This window comes from Pan paniscus, chromosome 4 (genome assembly GCF_029289425.2).
Source record: "Pan paniscus chromosome 4, NHGRI_mPanPan1-v2.0_pri, whole genome shotgun sequence".
NCBI lineage: Eukaryota > Metazoa > Chordata > Mammalia > Primates > Hominidae > Pan > Pan paniscus.
Window position 1 is genome coordinate 173,939,304 of NC_073253.2, and position 6,519 is coordinate 173,945,822.

General features: G+C 53.0%; 1 pseudogene; it reads right to left on the reverse strand.

Moving 5' to 3' along the window:
• Positions 1–2,877: 2,877 nt before the first annotated feature.
• On the reverse strand, positions 2,878–5,965 carry LOC100980122 (F-box/WD repeat-containing protein 2-like; annotated as a pseudogene).
• Between the last annotated feature and the right edge of the window lie 554 nt (positions 5,966–6,519).

A 6,519-nucleotide genomic window follows, 5' to 3' on the forward strand; every position in this document is an offset into this window, starting at 1 on the left:
CTTCCACTTTGGCTCTGGGGAGTTAGCTCAGCCGGCCTGCCCCGGCCTCCGTCTCGCTCTTACAAACGCTGAACCCTATCGCCCGGGGTCCCGCCCGACCACTGCCTCCACCCCTCCAGCCCTGCCACTTCCCGACAGCTTGGCCCCTCTTCCTCGGGGTCCATCCCCAGCGCACACCCAGGCTCCCCCGCCAAGCCAGTCACCTGCGCCAGCCGCTGTCGGTTCAGGACAAGTCTGTGACAGATGCGGCCGAGGCCCTGAGCGAGAGAGGATTTAAGGATTCTAGGGAGGGATGAGAGACCGCTCCGAGGGTGGAGACCCCTCCTGAGTGTGGGGGGTGGCGATGCTGGCTCTCCCCGCATCTCCTTCCCCTCCCTCTCCTAATCTCTGGGTCTGTTTTCCTGTCTTTGGTTTGCGTCTGACTCAGACTGTCTGGCTGTCTCTCTGGGGCTGTGTCTGACACAATCTCTGTCCATCTCTATCTCAGTCTTCTTCTGCCTCTAGGTCTCTGTTTCTCAGTCTCTGTCTCTGGCTTTCTGCCTCTGTCCTCTTCTTGGAAATCTTTTCTGTCTCTGTCCCTTCCTGTCTCTCCCTGCGGTTATCTCTCTCTGTCCCTGACCCCTTTTCTGTCTCTCTGTCTCTGTCCTGGCCACCAGTGTTCCTGACTGCAGTTGCCTAAGGTATTCCCCAGCTTTCTCCTTGCAGAACCCTGCAGGGGGCAGGGGCTGCCTGAGCTGGGAGGGCCTGAGCAAGAGGAGGAAGAGCGAGGGGCAGGAAGGGGCCAGGAGGGAGAAGCCTTTAGTATTAGCGAACTTACAACACCCTGCAGTCGAGAAACAGCCCTCGAGGAGTGAGTTGAGTTGCCCAAGTGCATGCAGCTGGCATGTGTGGGCATCAGGATTCACACCCAGAATGGCATGAAACAAACAGCCCACACTGCCTTGGAGGGAGGGAGGGGAGGGGCCGGCTTTCCTCGCAGCTCGCACTCCCGCCTATTGCTTGGGAGGATGGAACCCCGCGGGGTCGTTCTGGCTCCGTGTAAAGTCTCCTCGGGCTCTGGGTCTGAGGCAGCCGCTCGAGCTGCGGTGCTCACTGTGCCAACGCTCTCTGCACCTAACTCCCCATCTCATCGTGGAGGCCAAGGTGAGGGGGCTTGGCCAAAAGATGCTTTTATCATCCCCCCACCCGAGGCCCAGGATTTGGCTCTCTGATGCCAAGAGAGCAAAGGGCGTCCTGGAGACAGGTGGTGAGCTCCTAGCCACAGGGATTAGCAGGCTCGTCGTCCGAGGGCCTGAGCCGGCTTGGGCTCCATTAGACAGGCTGGATTAGGGTGGCTGCGGGGATTTGGACAAGGCTGGTAGAGGGAGCAAGCAAGAAACATGCCACCTTTCTCTCTTCCCCCGCCTCTCCCAGGCCCCGATAGTTTCTACTGCCAGAACCACGTCTCCTGGTGGAAGCCCAGAGTCAACAGGCTGGGCCTAGCCCTGCTCCTATCCATTTTAACAGTGGGAAGGGTGGGGAGCTTGGCTGGTGCCAGGCCCTGAGCCTGACATTGCGAAGGACTGCATAAACTGGGTTTGGGAGGTGGATGGGCCCTTCCCTGTTCAGGACGAGCCTGACAGCTCCCAGCACACAGCAGCCTCCTGCTTGGCATGACCAAGGCAGCCACTGCCCCTGTCTGGAGGACAGACCATCAGGAAGCGGGGGCAGCAGCTGGGGGACTGGCAGGGGGTCCTCGCCCTGTAGGAGGGAGGCACGCACACCTGTGAGCAGGGGGCTGGAGGAGAAGGGGAGGGGGGTGGCAGGATTTTAGTCCTGATGGAGATTTGGCTCTTGGAGGGGTGGAGGATGGCATAGCTGCTGGGGCATTCCCTGAGAATATGAGGACCAGAGACACAGCTGAGCAGGTCAAGGAGGGCAGAAGCCAAGAGTTCGGGTTTGGGCAGGAAAGTGGAGGCTTCGTGGTTCATGAGCCTGGAACTGAGGGAAGAGGCCAGGCAGGAGAGAAAGCTGAGGTGGGATCGCCACGGTGGCGTTTAAAGCCGTGGGACACAGGAGTTCCCTGGGGCTGAGAGTGTGGACAGACAGTGAGGTTGGAGCCCCAGGAACCCCAACATGCGGGTCTGAGCAGAAGTAAGGAGACTGGGAGGGGGTGGCCGAGGAGTTAGAGGAGAAGCAGGAGCGTAGGCACCAGAGGAGCCCAGAAACAAGGATTGAGGAAGGAGAGAACATTCAGCATAATTTATTCAGCCCCGTGCAGGGTCAGAAGGCCAAAGTGCACCTCGCACAGGCCATAGGGCCCTCTTACAGCATCCTGATACAGCTGCTCAGGCTTGATGAGGTAGCACAGAATTTTTACAAAATGCACAGGACGTCATTTAAAAGGTTGCCCGAAGAAGAAGTCCTGCTGTTCCCTGACCCTGGGACTGTTTTCCTCAGCTGGGCTGCCATGGCAGAGTTCCACACAGACAGTCAAAGAACAGAGATTTTTTTTTTTATGGTGAAAAGCTTTAATAACAGACAATGTGATTTCATACGCAACCAATCAGCAGATTAACAAATCATTTAACTTTCTTTATATAAAACCAATATTCCACTCAAGAAAGATGAACCAAAATGGATCCTTTTACACTCACCAACCTAACTGAGTACAAATGAAGTCCATGATGTACCCCATTAGCATGCTACATGTGTGTCAGTAAAACAAGCCCTCCCCCACCCCAAGCCCTGGCCCCCTGGCAAACAGATAAATGACGTGCACTGCGTGATGATACCATAGGTGAGAACTTTGGTTCATGCAGTCAGCTGGCATAGAGGTTGCACCCCAAAACCCCCGCCCTAGCACCCAAAGTCAGTCGGTGGTGGGGGCTCATGGTGTCAGCTGTGTTCCTTCCACACCAGGTGAATACTGTGGTCAGGAATACTGGTGGCAAAGGCCAAGCCCGTGTCATTGTGCCCATCTGCTCCATTCAGCCAGGATGCTTCGCCTGCCAGGAAGCTTGAGCCTCTCTTTGATTTCTTGTACTCTGGAAGAGGCCAGCGACTAATTAGACTCTGGGTCTGCAAGTCCATGATGTACAAGGTGGCAGCTGCCAAACAGTAGGGCAACAATATTTCCAAAGCCAAGCAAGGCCAAGTTTGCTATCTCAGGAGTCTTGATGACCCTGAGAATATCATAACTGTTGGCAAAGTCCCGCTGCTAGAGACCGAGGGCTGAACTACAAACAATGTATTTGCCATCAACACGAAGTCTTGGCTGCAGGCGGATACTTCTAACCTCAGAGACAAGAGGATGTCTTTAAGCACTTGCAGTTGATTTCTGTCCCAATTGGCCAAATCTTAATCTCATATTTGTCTGCACTTAAGAGGAGGTATCCTTCAGGGCTGTGTGCAAGAGAGACTCGACTTTGCGCTTCTGCAGAACTACCTTGGTGACCCATGCCGTGTGCCCAGTGAGTGTGCTCAGGCATGCCCCAGTAGATAAAGTCCATCCTTTCACAGTGAAGGCCGCAGAGCCGCTCACCAAGGTATCATTGTAGTCCACGCTAAACACTGCCTGCGTGTGCCCGCGAAAGTGCTGGATCCTGGCTCTGGAACTCCATTCCCAGCAAGCCACAGTGTCGTCAAAGGAGCCTGTCACAAGCTTCTGTTCATTGAACTTCACCACGGCACAAGTGTGGGTCTGAATGCCACAAACGCACTGCCCTGTGGTCACACCCCATAGCTTTGCAGACCCTGTGGCTGTTTTCCTCAGCTGGGCGGCCATAACAAAGCCCCACAGACAGAGGGTTAAAGAACAGAGATTTGTCTTCCCACTGCTCTGGAGGCTGGGCGTCTGAGATCAGGGTGCCAGCGTGGTGGGTTCTGGGGCGGGCCTCTCCCTGGCTTGCAGACCATCCTCTTCTCCTTGCGTCCTCATGTGGCCTTTTCTTGGTGTGTGCAGGAGGAGGGAGAGTCCTCTTGTCCTCTGCTCATGAGGCCACCAGTCCTGTCGGATTCGGGCTTCACCCTCGCGACGTCATCTAACCTCATCCCCTGTTACAGCTCCGTCCGCTCTTACAGCACTCACATTGCCAGTAGGGCTTCCCCGTAAGAATTTGGGGACACAACTCCCTCCATAGCCCTCTGACTGGGCCTGAGGCATCCGGGGGAAAGAGCAAAGGGCACCCAGTGGGACTATAGGGGGGTGGTTCGGTGCACACTCAGGGCTACAGAGCCCAGGTCTAAATCTTGGCCCGGTCACTTTTTATCAAGGTGACCTTGAGCAAGTCTCTGTACCTTTATTTAGCCTCAGTGTCCGTATCTTTTTTTTTTTTTTTTTTTTTGAGACAGAGTCTCGCTGTGTCGCCCAGGCTGGAGTGCAGTGGTGCAAACTCCGCCTTCCCGGTTCAAATGATTCTCCTGCCTCAGCCTCCTGAGTAGCTGGGATTACAGGCGCCCGCCACCAAGTCTGGCTAATTTTTGTATTTTTAGTAGAGACGGGGTTTCACCATATTGGCCAGGCTGGTCTCGAACCCCTGACCTCGTGATCCGCCCACCTCGCTCTCCCAAAGTGCTGGGATTACAGGTGTGAGCCACCACGCCCGGCCATCAGTGTCCACATCTTTTTAGTGGAAAACTTGATATGGCAAATTCTAGTGTTTTAAAATTTCAATTCAATGTTTCTTTTTTTTTTTTTTTTTGAGAGGGAGTCTCGCTCTGTCGCCCAGGCTGGAGTGCAGTGGTGCGATCTCGGCTCACTGCAAGCTCTGCCTCCCGGGTTCACGCCATTCTCCTGCCTCAGCCTCCAGAGTAGCTGGGACTACAGCCACCCGCCACCACACCTGGCTAATTTTTTGTATTTTTAGTAGAGACGGGGTTTCACCGTGTTAGCCAGGATGGTCTCAATCTTCTGACCTCATGATCCGCCTGCTTTTGCCTTCCAAAGTGCTGGGATTACAGGCGTGAGCCACCGCGCCCGGCTGAGAGGGAGTATTTTCAAAAGGAAAATCATAAAGTAATTTGATCAAATCTGAATCTTATCCTAAGTAAAAGGCCCAAACAGCTTTCCAAAGGAATTGAACGCATCATATTGGGGTTTAGAATTCATCATTTTCATGATACCAGTCCATGTGGTTTTTATTGCTTGTCATTGGCATTGGCTTGAAGTTCAACATGAACACCAACTCTTGGGCTCACAGTTTTGATAATGGAGGAACCGCCTCCGTTTTGAAACAGAAATGTTTAAGTGCACAATGCACCAGACACTGGTTTATAAAGGCTGTGTTTTATTTAAGCTGCCTTTCCACAGGGCAATGAGGGATTTCAAACATGAAATATATTTGAGAAACTTCATTTTAAGGAACCCATTAGTTAGGGGATATTGTTTTGTTTTTAAACAGGAAGATCTTTAACCAGAACACAAATTTTCTTCAAAATTAGAGAAATCAAAGTACTATACAACAAGGCCATAGAATATATCTCCGAGAAGTCATCCCAGATCTACAGTGAACATCTACTCACAACATGGCTCAGAAAACTTTTTCTTTTTGACTTTTTTGGGGCTTTTTTTTTTTGACAGGGTTTTGCTCTGTCACCCAGACTGGAGTACAGTGGCCCAATCATGGCTTACTGCAGCTTCCACCTCCTAGGCTCAAGCAATCCTTCCACCTCAGCCTCCCAAAGTACTGAGATTGCAGGCACAAGCCACCATGCCTAGCCAAGAAAACTTTTTCCTAAAGGGACATGTGTAGGCTGAATAATACCCTTGCTTCTGTCCAAGTTCTAATTCCCAGAACCTGTGAGTGCTGCCTTATATAGCAAAGGGGACTTTATAGACGTGATCAGATTAAGGTTGTGAGATCCTGAATTGTCACGTGAGCCCCATGTAGTCGTAGGGCCCTTAGGAATAAGAGAAGGTGCCATGAAGATGGCAGCAGGGAGTGATGCAAAGATGCTAAATGTAGGCTTTGAAGATGCAGAAAGGGCCAAGGAATGCAGCTCTGACACCTGGGAAAGGCAAGGAAGTGGATCTCCCTGAGAGCACCTGGACGGAGGCAGTCCTGCTGACACCCTGATTTCCATCCCGTGAAACTGGTTTCAGACTGTGAGAGAATCAATTTGCATTGTTGTCATGAACTGAGTTTGTGGTAACTTGTTACAGCACCAATAGAAAACCAGTGACGAAACATGTTTGGCTTTTTCCCTCTGTCATAACTGTTGACCTCTGCCCCTGTGGCACAGACACCGTCACAGGCGATAGCCAGAGTCAGCCTCGCAGGCTCGGCCAGGGATGGAAGCCACTCGGCAGCTGCATGACCAGAGTCAGCCCCGTGGGCTCGGCCAGGGATGAAAGCCACTCGGCAGCCGCGTGACCAGAGTCAGCCTCGCGGGCTCGGCCAGGGATGGAAGCCCCTCGGCAGTTGTGTGACTGGGATTCTCATGATCAGCATCGGCTTAGCTCAGGATCCCCAACGACCGCAACCACTAAGCCTGAGACAGGGCTCTGGAGGGCCAGCTGGAGGCCACAGCAATACACAC